This window comes from Ovis aries, chromosome 10 (genome assembly GCF_016772045.2).
Source record: "Ovis aries strain OAR_USU_Benz2616 breed Rambouillet chromosome 10, ARS-UI_Ramb_v3.0, whole genome shotgun sequence".
Classification (NCBI taxonomy): Eukaryota; Metazoa; Chordata; class Mammalia; order Artiodactyla; family Bovidae; genus Ovis; species Ovis aries.
In genome coordinates, this window is record NC_056063.1 from 44,201,414 (window position 1) to 44,215,002 (window position 13,589).

At 34.6% G+C, this 13,589-nt stretch overlaps 1 pseudogene; it reads left to right on the forward strand.

Moving 5' to 3' along the window:
- Positions 1 to 12,635: 12,635 nt before the first annotated feature.
- Positions 12,636 to 13,319, forward strand: LOC101121784 (coiled-coil domain-containing protein 70-like; annotated as a pseudogene).
- The last annotated feature ends 270 nt before the right edge of the window (positions 13,320 to 13,589 follow it).

Sequence of the window (13,589 nt, forward strand, 5' to 3'; positions counted from 1 at the left end):
AGATGCAATTTTGTTAGACTTCACAATTGTAATGTGGTGACCTAAAAATGGGAAAGAATATCATAAACTAAGAAGCTAGAGGTTCAGGCCTTACACTGGGCACTTCAGCCATGGGATCCAGCACCAGAAAATGAGAATTGATAATTTGCTTTGAAAACCAATGGGGCTTATGTCCAGGAGAGTCTGAGGATTGTTGGAAACCAAGACTCTGCTCATAAAAGATTCACACACAAACTCACTCACTCAAATTCTCAGCACAGAGAGAGCACAGTGCAAAGGACCTGGTACTCTAGCTGGACTCCCAAGACTGCCTCAGTAGCCTCCTGGCCCAAGCCTGTATACAGCCCCAGCTCTTGCAACGGTCACCACCAAAGCCACTGGGTACAGAGTGTCTTCATAGTGATGCTTCAACACAAGCCAAGACTTCAAGACCAGAAGAGCTAACTGTTTTGTCTAATGCACAGAAGCAAATACAGAAGGTCAAACAAAATAAGAAAAGACAAAGGAAATTGCTTCAAATAAAAGAACAAGATAATCTCAAACCCCACCCAAATCCCCAATGAAATGGTTATAAGGAATTTAACTGATAAAGACCTCAAAGAAAAAATTATGAAGGAGCTCACAGAATTTGGTAGAATAATGATGGAACATAGTGAGAATTTTGGCAAAGAGTTAGAAAATATATATTAAAAAAAAAAGTGAGAGGCAAAGAATACAATAAATAAAATTTGAAAAATCCACTTTTGAGAGTCAAAAGTAGATTAGATGATACAGAATAATGTATACAAAATCTGGGAGATAGAATAGTGTAAATCACCCAATTAGAACAGGAGAAAAAAGAAGAAGAATTTTAAAAGTGAGGATCACTTAAAGGATATCTGGAGTAACATCTGACATATTAACATTTACATTATAGGTGATCCCACAAGGAGAAAAGAGAGAGCAAGGGTCAGAAAATATGTTTCAATAAATAATGACTAAATACTTTCCTAACCTGGGGAAGGAAACAAATATTCATGTTCAGGAAGCACAGAAAGTTCCAAACAAGTTTTATTCAAAGAGATCCACTTCAATATATAGTATAATTAAAATGGAAAATTTTAAGATAAAGATAAAATTTTAAAGGCAACAAGAAAAAAAGTCACATCCAAAGGAATACTCACAATGTCATCAGGTTATTTTTCAGCAGAAACTTTGCAGGCCAGAAGGAAGTGGCATGATACTTTCAAGTGCCAAAAGAAAACAAATAAATTAAAACAACCAAAAAAAAAAAAAAAAAGAAAAAAGAAACCCACAACTAAGTATATTCTACCAGCAAAGTAATTATTCAGAATTGAAGAAAAGGGAAAAGATATCCCAGACAAGAGAAATCTCAGAGCTCACTATGACTTAAACAAGTTTAGCATTACAAGAAATGTTAAATAATAATACAAGAAATGTTAAATTGCCTGCTCTAAGTGAAGAAGAAAATGCCAAAACTCATAATTTAAAAAAATATGAAAGAAAACATTTCACTGGTGAAGGCCATATATAGTAAACACAGTGGACAAACCATTTAAAAAGCCAGTATGAGGCTAAAAGACAAAATATATAAAAGCAACTAAAGCAACAATAATTAGTTATGAACTGCAAAAAAGAGATGTAAAATATGACATCAAAAGCCTAAAACATAGGAGAGAGAGTAAAAAGAAAAGGTCCAAACACATAACACTAAAGAAAACCACCAAACCACAAGGGAATAAACTCAGTGAAGAAGAAAGGAATAGCGAAGAATTACAAAACAACCAGAAAACAATTAACAAAATGACAATAAGTACATACTTCTTAATAATCACTTTAAATGTTAATGGAATGAACTTTCCAATCTAAAGACATACAGTGGCTGAATGTCCAAAAAAAAAAAGACCCATCTACAACCCACCTACAAGGCATTCGCTTCAGAGCTAAAGACACACAAAGACTGAAAGTGAAATTAAATAAAGAAGTCTGGGGTAGGAATACTCATATCAGACAAAATGGATATTAAAACAAAGATGACAAAAGATAAAGGTATTACATAAAGATAAAGAGGTCAATCGAAGAAAAGGATGTAACTTTAAAAAATAATGATGCACCTAAGAAATGAACACTTAAACATATATGGTGGTTTAGTCACTAAGTTGAGTCCGACTCTTGTCATGGACTGTATCACTCCAGGCTCCTCTGTTCATGGGATTTTCCAGGCAAGAATATTGGAGTGGATTGCCATTTCCTTATAGAAAACATTAAAAGATACAGTGTTTGGTCTTCCCAAGTTGTGCTAGTTGTAAAGACTCCACCTGCCACTGCAGGAGACATAAGAGACACAGGTTCAATCTGTGGGTTGGGAAGATCCCCTGGAGAAGCGCATGGCAACCCACTCCACAATTCTTGCCTGGAGAATCCCTGTGGACAGAGGAGCCTGGTGGGCTACAGTCCATAGGGTAGCAAAGAGTCAGAGTTGACTGAAGCAACTTAGCATGAACAGATATACAGGAAGAAATAGACATTAATTCAATAGCATTTGTTGTTTAGCTGCTAAATTGTGTCCAACTCTTTTTGCAATCCCAAAGAACTATAGCCAGCCAGGGCCCTCTGTCCATGAGATTTCCCAGGCAAGAATATTGGAGTGGGTTGCTATTTCCTTCTCCAGGAGATATTCTCAATCCAGGGACTGAACTCATATCTCCTACATTGATAGGCAAATTCTTTACCACTGAGCCACCATAACATCAGAGGACTTTAAAAGTCCACTTATAGGAATAAAATCAATAAGGAAATTTTGGTCTTTAATGTTATATTAGAGCAGATATATCTAATAGATTTCTTCAGAAAGTTTCATTGAAAAATAGCAGAATACACATTTTCTTTAAGTATACTTATTACATTCTGTAGAATTGGTCATATGCTCAACCGCAAATGAAATTTCAATAAATTTAAGAAAAAGGAAATATCAAGCATTTTTTACAAGCACAATGCCATGAAACTAGAAAACAATTCCAGAAAGAAAACTGAAACGCACACACACACACACACACACACACACACACACAAAGACCTGGAAACTAAACAACATTCTACTAAATAACGAATGAGTCACTGAAGAAATCAAAGTGAAATTAAAGAAAAAAAAATACTGAGACAAGCAAAAATGAAAACACAATGTTCCAAAACTAATGGGATGTTGGAAAAACATTTCTAGGACGTAAGTTTGCAGTGATACAGGCTTACCTCAAGAAACAAGAAAAGTATCAAATAAACAACCTAATTTTACATGTAAGAAATTAGAAATGGAAGAACAGTCAAAGTCCAAATTTAACAAATGGAAATAATTAGTATGAGAGAAGAAATAAGTAAAATACAAACTAAAAATACAACAGAAAAAAAATCAATGAAACTATGAGCTCATTCTTTGAAAAGATTTTTTTTAAAATTGACTAACTTTTATCTCTATTTATTAAAAAGAGAGGGACTAAATGAAATTAGAATGAAAGAAGAGATATTACAATTAAGAGCAAGCAAACATAAGAGACTGATATGACTAGCTCAGTTCAGTTCAGTTCAGTTCAGTCCCTCAGTTGTGTCCGATTCTTTTCGACCCCAAGAATTGCAGCATGCCAGGCCTCCCTGTCCATCACCAACTCCCGGAGTTCACTCAGACTCATGTCCATCGAGTCAGTGATGCCATCCAGCCATATCATCCTCTGTTGTCCCTTTTTCCTCCTGCCCCCAATCCCTCCCAGCATCAGAGTCTTTTACAATGAGTCAGCTCTTTGCATGAGGTGGCCAAAGTACTGGACTAGCTATACACATATATACATATAACTAGTGTATATGACTAGCTACTTACCAACAAATTCTACAACCCAGAAAATATGAATAATGTCCTAGAAATATGCAAGCTTTCAAGACTGAATTAGGAAAAAAAAGAAAATTTGAACAGACAAGTTACTAGTAATGAAATTGAGTCAGTAATCGGGGAAAAAAAAAAAAAAATCCCAACAAAGTCCAGGACCAGGGAATTCTGCAAGACATTAAAAAAAGAAAAAGAAAAAAAAAGACAGTTAATACATATCATTCTTGAGATATTCCCTCCCAAAACAAAACAAAAAAAACCTGAAGACATTTCATTCTAGGAGACAAACATTACACTGATACCAAAACCAGACAAAAACACTACATAAAAAGAAAAATATAGGCTAATAATCCTAAAGAGCATAGAAGCAAACATCTTTAATGAAAATATTAGCAAACCAAATTAAAAAACTAAGTGGAACTACTATATGACCTAGAAATTCCACTCTTGGGTTGTCCAAAGAAAATAAGATCAAAAACACATATGCACCCTAATGTTCATAGCATCATTACTTACAATAGCCAAGGAAGTAACCTAAGTGCCCATAAATAGATTAATGGATTAATAAAATGTGGTATAAATATACAATAAGATACTGCTCACTCATAATAGAAAGAATAAAATCTTGTCATTTCAATAATGTGGATGGACCTAGAGAGTATTCTGTTAAACTTTATATGTCAGACCAAGAAAGACAAATACTAATTGTTGTCACATACATGTAGAAACTGAATGCAAAACAAACAAATATAACAAAACAGAAACGGATTCCTTAACCCAGAGTACAAATCAGTAGTTGTGAGAGTAGAGGAGAGTAGCGGGATTGGAAAAATATGTGTATGGGTTTTAGAAGTACAATTACAAGTTATGAAATAAATGAGCCACTGGGACATAATGTACCTCACAGGGAAAAATAGGCATAATATTTTGAAAATTTGGATAGTGTCTAATATATAAAAATATGCTATCAATATTTGTACACCTGAAATGAATATAGTCCTGTAAGTCAGCTGTACTTCAATCAGAAGAAAGAAATCTCCTTAAGAGGTAGATTTTTTAAACAGTTTAATTGAAAGGAAGAGAAGAAACCACCACTGTTGTGCATGATTGAAAACACCCACTCACATGGGAATGTAGGTTTTGGGTTCCTAGCTAAAGCCTAAAGTGAATCTAGAACAGGTTGTTAGAAACCAGGGACTCAAAACAGAAATGAAAATAAGGTTATGCAAAATGGAAATGTAGGAGGGTTAAAACCAATCTATTGATAGTCAATTTCTTCCTATGAATTAAACTTCACAAGTCAATTTTTCTTTCTTTCTTTTTTTTTTTAGAAATTAAGCAGGGAGAAATGATTTCTTCATTGATTTGCTATACCTTCCATAACAAATTACCATTAAGTGACTTAAGCAAAAATATATTTTCTCACTGTTCTGGAGACTAGAAGTTTGAGATTAAGACGTCAGCAAGACTAATTCCTTCTTGAACTTGGAGATGATAGTCTTTTCCTTTTGTATTGTCCTCAGATAGTCTTCCTCTGTGACTCTTTGTGACAAAATTTCCTCTTCTTACAAGGACACCAGTCATAGGATATTTAGACCACCATAATGACCTAATTTTATCTAAGTTACTGATGTATAGAAATACACTGACATTCTGAATTACTAGGGTTAGGACAGCAACATGAGTAAGTTTGGGAAGCTACAACTCAGAGGATGATGAAGCTATTGGGAATGTTACCTCAAAAATCTTAGTAATACCACAGTCATGTGTGTGTGTTAGTTGTGCAGTCGTGTCTGACTCTCTGTGATCCCATGAACTGTAACCCACCAGGCTCTTCTGTCCATGGGATTCTCCAGGCAAGAATACTGGAGTGTGTAGTAATTAGGTCCTCCATGGGATATTCCCAATCCACAGATTGCACCCAGGCCTTCTGCATTGCTGGCAGATTCTTATTCATCCAAGCCACCAAGAAACCCCAATATTACATTCAGTTAAGTTCAGTTCAGTCACTCAGTCATGTCTGACTCTTTGCGATCCCAGGCCTCCCTGTCCAACACCAACTGCTGGAGTTTACTCAAACGCATGTCCATCGAGTCAGTGATGCCATCCAGCCATCTCATCCTCTGTCATCCCCTTCTTCTTCTGCCCGCAATCCCTCCCAGCATCACAGTCTTTTCCAATGAGTCAACTCCACATGAGGTGGGCCAACTATCAGAGTTTCAGCTTCAGCATCAGTCCTTCCAATGAACACCCAGGACTGATCACCTTTAGGATGGACTGGTTGGATCTCCTTGCAGTCCAAGGGACTCTCAGGAGTCTTCTCCAACACCGCAATTCAAAAGTGTCAATTCTTCAGTGCTCAGCTTTCTTCATGTCAAACTGTCAAATCCATGCTTCACCACTGGAAAAACCATAGCCTTGACTAGATGGACATTTGTTGGAAAAGTAATGTCTCTGCTTTTTAATATGCCATCTAGTTTGGTCATAATTTTTCTTCCAAGGAGTAAGTGTCTTTTAATTTCATGGCTGCAGTCACCATCTGCAGTGATTTTGGAGCCCCAAAAAATAAAGTCTGACACTATTTCCACTGTTTCCCCATCTATTTCCCATGAAGTGACGGGACTGGATGCCATGATCTTCGTTTTCTGAATGTTGAGCTTTAAGCCAACTTTTTCACTCTCCACTTTCACTTTCTTCAGGAGGCTTTTTAGTTCCTCTTCACTTTCTGCCATAAGGGTGGTGTCATCTGCATATCCGAGGTTATTGATATTTCTCCCAGCAATCTTGATTCCAGCTTGTGCTTCTTCCAGCCCGGCGTTTCTCATGATGTACTCTGCACAGAAGTTAAATAAGCAGGGTGACAATATGCAGCCTTGACGTACTCCCTTTCCTATTTGGAACCAGTCTGTTGTTCCATGTCCAATTCTAACTGCTGCTTCCTGATCTGCATATAGGTTTCTCAAGAGGCAGGTCGAGTGGTCTGATAATCCCATCTCTTTCAGAATTTTCCACATTAGTCATGTTTGATTTATGCTTGTCTTTTGTTTTCCATGTGTTATTTTGTGCTGTGATATTTAAATTTAACAATTTAAGATTTTAAATTGCCCTCCACCCCCAAGTGTCTCTGGAAAAGGCAATGGCAACCCATTCCGGTACTCTTGCCTAGAAAATCCCATGGATGGAGGATCCTGGTAGGCTGCAGTCCATGGTGTCACTGAGAATCAGACACGATGAGCGACTTCACTTTCGCTTTTCACTTTCATGTATTGGAGAAGGAAATGGCACCCAACTCCAGTTTTCTTTCCTTGAGAAACCCAGGGATGGAGGAGCCTGGTGGGCTGCCATCTATGGGGTCGGACAGAGTCAAACATGACTGAGGTGACATAGCAGCAGCAGCAGCCCAGGTGTCTCTGGACTTGTGGTCCTGATATTCCTGTGGCTGTTTATCTCCAAAAGTCTTGATGTTACTTTAAATAAAAGTCATTTAGGCTGAGTTAAAGCAGACAGCTCACTCTCTAAAAGGACTATTAAGGTTATAAAACTGAAAAATGACAAAAGCCAGGGCCAAACAACTCTAGTTTAAATGTTAAGACATTTAGTTCTTGAATACTAATTTTGTTAACACCACAATTTTTCATGTGGGGTTTTATTTTTTATAAAATGTTTTATGCAATCAATATGTGCCAAGCTTTCAACAAAAAAAGGGCACAGAAAATTAAGTTAACTATAAAATGGTGTTAGATGATTCCTGACCTGCTGCAAGAAGTTTCCTGAGGACATGATTTTGAATCTTTACTAAATTTGTTCTACCCAATAATCTGCAATTATATGGGCACTTTTCTTACATTACTCTACAGAATATGGCCCTAGTCAATAAGTTAATTAAAAATAAATCAGAAAATTCATCTACAAATCAATTAATGGATATTTAGAAAAAGCTTATAAAACTTTTCTTTCTAAAATGGTTATTAAACATGACATTTGCTTTCCTTTAATGAAGTCTACATCTTCTACTATTAATAATAAATAGTCAAAGAGCCATTTTCCTTGTTTTATTTTCTTCAACTTAATTTTTAATAATATTAAATTCAAGACCACCTTGAAATTTATGATTTATCTGAAGATATCAGAAATAATATATTTTCCAATAATGGAAACAATAATCTGACCAAGAATTTTTCAAGCAAAGTACTGGAGCAACCATGCCAGTGATTTTTGATACAAATGTAAAGGTATGTTAGAAAGCACTTTTCAATATAAGTAAAATTTTAAAATAATTATAATAATGACAATGATGATGGTGGTAGTGGTGACTCACACTTGCCATGGGCCAGACAATCTTGCATGTTTCTTATGTGTACGTCTATTCATTGTATGCACATATGAAAATGATCAGGTATTCTTTGTTTTATAGTTGATGAAAAGGAAAGTGAAAAATGTAACTTGCCCAAGATAACACTGCTATTAAATGGTAGACTTCTATAAAAATAACCAAACTCAAAGATATATCCATTTTTGTGTGAATATTTTATCCTATTGCCTTTTTACATTATTATTTTGAGTAAATCATATATACTATCATTAGCACATCCTTAACTCTAAGAAACTTGCTTTATTCTGACTTGTAATATTATATATTATCACATGATTTTGCACTTTATGTAAATAAAATCATATGAGGTGTATTGTTTGTTTCACTTGCTTTTGTTGTTGGAGAGATTTCTCAGTTTTGTTCCAAGTAGCAAGTATCCTTGAATATGTACATCTGCTCTGTTGCAGATATCTATCCATCTTATCTACCTTCAAATTAACACAACACTGTTTAATTTACTATAGCTTTTAAAAAAGCTGATATTTTTTTAAAATTGTCATATCTTTTCCTGGCATTTCAATAGAAATACACATGCGTACCTCTACAAACTGCAGTGATTATTTTCCAGAGAATTCATTGAATATGTAAATCAATTTGATGAAATTTAACATCTTTCCAATATTGTATCTTCCAATCATAAACATGGTCTATACTTCCTGCTATTTATAGCTCACTAATTTCTCTCTTGAAACCTACTCCACTATTCTTGCCTGGGAAATCCCATGGACAGAAAACCAGGCAAACTATGAGCCATGGGGTTGTTGTAGGAAGGCCTCCCCGCCAAAGAGTGGGCTCTTGTCCTACACTCAGAAAAGAATGAGGAGACACGTACTGACAAAGCAAGAGACTTTATTGGAAGAAGGCACCGGGGTGGAAAGCAGCAGGGTAAGTGAACCCAGGAGAACTGCTCTGCCATGTGGCTTACAGTTTCGGGTTTTATGGTTATTGGATTAATTTCTGGGTTGACTTTGACCAATTATTCTGACTCAGAATCCTTCCTGGTGGCATAGGCATCACTCAGCCAAAATAGACATTAGCGAGAGGGATTTTGGGAGGTGGACAGACATGCGGTGTTCCTTTCCACCTTTCCCAAACTCTTCTGGTTGGTGGTGGCTTATTAGTTCCGTATTCCTTACCAGGACCTCCAGTAGTAAAACAACTCATGCGAATGGTTACTAGAAAGCCTGGCCATGTTGGGTGGTGTCAGTCAGTGTGCTTCCCTTAACAGGGTTGCAACTTAGCAAACTAAAAATAAAACAGTTTCTCTCAGTAATGTTTATACTTTTCCATATAGCAGTCTGGCAAAAATTCATTTCTGTGTGGTTTTACTGCCAACGTATATAATGTATTAATATAATTATAAAATTCATTTTCCAGTCATTAGCTAAATATATGTAAATAAAGATAATTTTAGATTGACCTTATATCAATAATCTTACTAAACTATACTCAATTTTAATAAGCTAGTTGTAGATTAACTATTTTATTATAATAACGTAGCATTTTTAATAGATATTTGAAATATTACATGCAAATCCTAAAAGCCTTATGTTTTTCTAATTCTTAAACACTTTCTTCCTTGCAATAATAAAAACTTCCAGGATAAGGAAGAATAAAAGTGATGATTGTGGGCAGCCTTGTATATTTGTGATCTATTTGTATGTCATCATCTGCTATGTTTCTCTAGGTGTTTTTAGTACTCATAATTGAATTAAAGAAGTTTTTTTGTGCTCTTAGCATGTTAAAACATTGTCAGTGAAGGTTTCTTTAGTGTGGTTTTTGTTTTAATAATAAAACTGTGTTGATTTTTGTTTTATAAAATGTTTTCTTTTTGAATATACTGAAACTGTTTTTCTCATCTTGGCAGGAGATGAAAAATTTCTCCTTTGTTCTTAACAGAACAAATTAATGTAGTGAATTACATTAATTGATTTCCCAGTGTTAACTCAATCTTGCATTCATGAATTGAACCCAGTTTGGCAGTGGTGTATTTTAAGTATTGTTATGTATTGTTGGAGTTGGTTTGCTAATCTTTTGTTTAGGTTTTTGCATCTATGTTTATGAGACAGTTCAGACTATAGTTTTTCTTTCATGTAATAGCCTCACCAGATTTTACGTAAAGTAATGTGGCTTCAAAATAACAAGTTGTTCTTTTTTTCTCTCATCTGAAAGAGTTCCTAGAAATAATATCTTTTCTTTCTTAAATATTTAAAAGAATCTTTTTTGAAACTATCTAGGTATGTAGTTTATTTGAGTTAAAGTTTTAAATTATAAATTCAATTTATTCAATAGATCGAGGACAACAGAGATTTTTCTTAATTCCTAGTTTTTCCTTCAATTTCAAGAATACAACGTTCCAATGCAGAATGCCCAGGATTTTTTATCTTTGAAAAATTTTTGAATCATCAGCTACCATAGTAGCAGAAGCAAAACAGCTAGACTAAGAACACTGGCATAAAGAGAAGCCAGTACATAGTTACACAAAATAGTTTCTCAGTCAATTACAAATGAAATGATCAAAAAGATATTTCACTCTCATAAAGTTAAAAATGAAGAGGTTGAAAATTTTATCATAAATCTTAATTCTACTTTAACTTTCATTTCATGCCATTAAGTTTTTACTTAATTAACTTAGAGAGTTATGTATGTGTGAAAAAAATACTTTTCCAATTATGTTAGACAGATATAATGTAAATAGCTGGTAGGAAATCTCACATGATGAATAAATTAGCAAATCTTTATGAAGGTGAGTGGTTTTGTCTTGAAAATGCTATTATATATCCTATTTTCATGTTTATACCTTAAACCAATTTTAAATTTATAAGTATAGATAACTAAAACATTGTATTATCTATGGAATACGGAAAGATTTCAATATTTAAATATCTCATAAAAGATTTAAATTTTAAAAATTATAAAAATACTTATTTTATATTTCAACAGTGGACATATCTTTTATAAAATAAAAAATTAACTTAGATAACATTACTGGAATTTAAATGTTGCTAGTTAGTATTAGTTTTTTGGTATAATTTACAAAGTTATTTAATACTGATATCCAGTGTATTATTGTTTCATCAATATTAAAATCATTTAAAGTATTTTCACCTTAAATTGTACAGTATTTACCAGTATTTGTTAATTCCTAGGTTATGAAGTCATTAGAAGTTGTTTCACTTATAACAAAAATCAATCTTATAAATTCATTTTAATAAATTAGATGAAAGATATTAGTGGTGAAAGATTAAATAAAATTAGATGAAATAAATTTATCTATGAAAGTATGAAAGATATCAAATATAGCATTACTTTTAAGTTACATTTTTTCTTAAAAAATATATTAAAACAACAAAACAGTATATATAGCACCTGGTATATCACATATGACATCACTATAGATCACTTATGACATCACTATAGATGACTTAAAATCTTGCCTAGATATTTTCCAGTACTAAGAGGAATTAGGCTTGCAGGGAATCCAGAGACCACAGAAATATAAGACTGTGAATATTTTTTAAAATATGTAATACTACTACTAAATACATAAGTAAACATAGTAAAAATTATAGTGAATAACTTCTTTAAAAATACTTTCTAGTTCTTACAATGAAATAATTTTTTTTAAGCATATGGTATTTTTCACATTAATAGCTGGTGATTTAATTTCAAATATTGAATATATTGGGCTTCCTAGATGGCTCAGCAGTGAAGAATCCTCTGCTAAGCCGGAGACATGGGTTCAACCCCTAGTTAGGGAAGATTCCTTTGAAAAGGAAATGACAACCCATGCCAGTATTTTTGCCTGGGAAATCCCCTGGACAGAGGAGCCTTCTGGGTGACAGTCAATGGGGTCACAGAAGCGTCAGACGCAAATTAAGGACTAAACAACGATGAATACATTAGTTAAAGGTTAATAGTTGACTGTACATATTTTAGCTCAGAATTTAGCTTACATTAATACAGACAACTTCAATAGATTAACCTTGATCTAACATCTATTTATAGATTGGATATGTAATTTAGAATTATTAGTTTGTAATTTTTGTGTTGAAATTTAAACCTTTTCATTTTCTATATCAACCTAATAATTAATTGACTTTTACTCATAATTTCTCTGTTTATTTATCTAATTTTCCTGCAGTGGGCTTGACTGAGCCTTGTTAAATCCCTGCTGGGTTTACTGCTTTGGCAAGTCAACCAAGAGCCAACGCTATACAAACACATTCTCAACAAATCTAGAACACTTTTGTTCCAAACACCATTAGTTCACCTTTGGCTAAGCCCAGCCAGTTGGGAATTTACATATTCTGCTGAGATAAAACAGTAAGAAACAATGTTTGTCTTTGAATCAAACAGATGTAAAATACTGCGTTTGTTTTCCTCTCCTGCACCCAAGATCCAAACAAGCTCAAACATATATCTCACGAGGTGGGAAAAAATCTTCAGACAATAAGGTGTCTAGGAATGTAAACAAGGCTCTCTTAAAAGACAACAAGTCCCTCTGGCAAGAAAATAAAGCCCCTTGGCAAGAAAAAAAAAAGCCTTCTGAATGGTCAACCATTTAATTTGTGAGGAAAACCAATCCCTGAGACAGCAAAATCAGGTGCTCTGTAAGTTTAACAGAACTATTTCAGACAGCCAAAAATCACCTGGGGAAGAGATGAATGCCTTGAACACAAAAAAATAGTCTTATTGGCAACAGAATCGAGCTCTGGAGGCTCAGATCAGGGCTCCCCGGGAAGAGGAGATAGCTTTCCAGAACGATGAAAGCACTTCAAGAAGAAATAAGGTCTCTCCATGAGGAGATTAAGGCCCTTACAGCATCAGAAGCATACGATCAAGATGGAGGAAGAGGCCCTGATGAAAGAAGGTCTGGCGCTGGAGCTGGAAAAACAGGCTCTGTGGAAGGAGGAACAGGCCCTCCGTGAGGAGAACAAGGCTCTGAGAGAGGAGAACAGTGCTCTTCAAGAGGAGGAAAAGGCACTTCTGGAAGAGGCAAAGGTCTTGGAGGAGTGGACTCAGATTCTTCAGGGGAAAGACAGCAAATATGCTAGCTGGAAAAATACATAATAATAATAATAAATAAAGCAGAAGTGTGACTTTAAGTTATAACCAGCAAATCATGAATATCATTGACATTCCAGAAAGAAAATTAGAACTTTTGAAGGCAAAATAATATTGGTGGGGTTGGTCAGAAGCCTAGAAATGAGCAGTGCTCAGTAGCTGGTCCTAGAAACCAAATCAAACCCTGAACATTGAAAAGAAAAAACAAAACAAAACAAAAAAAAAACAACAAAAAAAACGGGCAGATTCTTTACGATGTGAACCACCAGGGAAGCC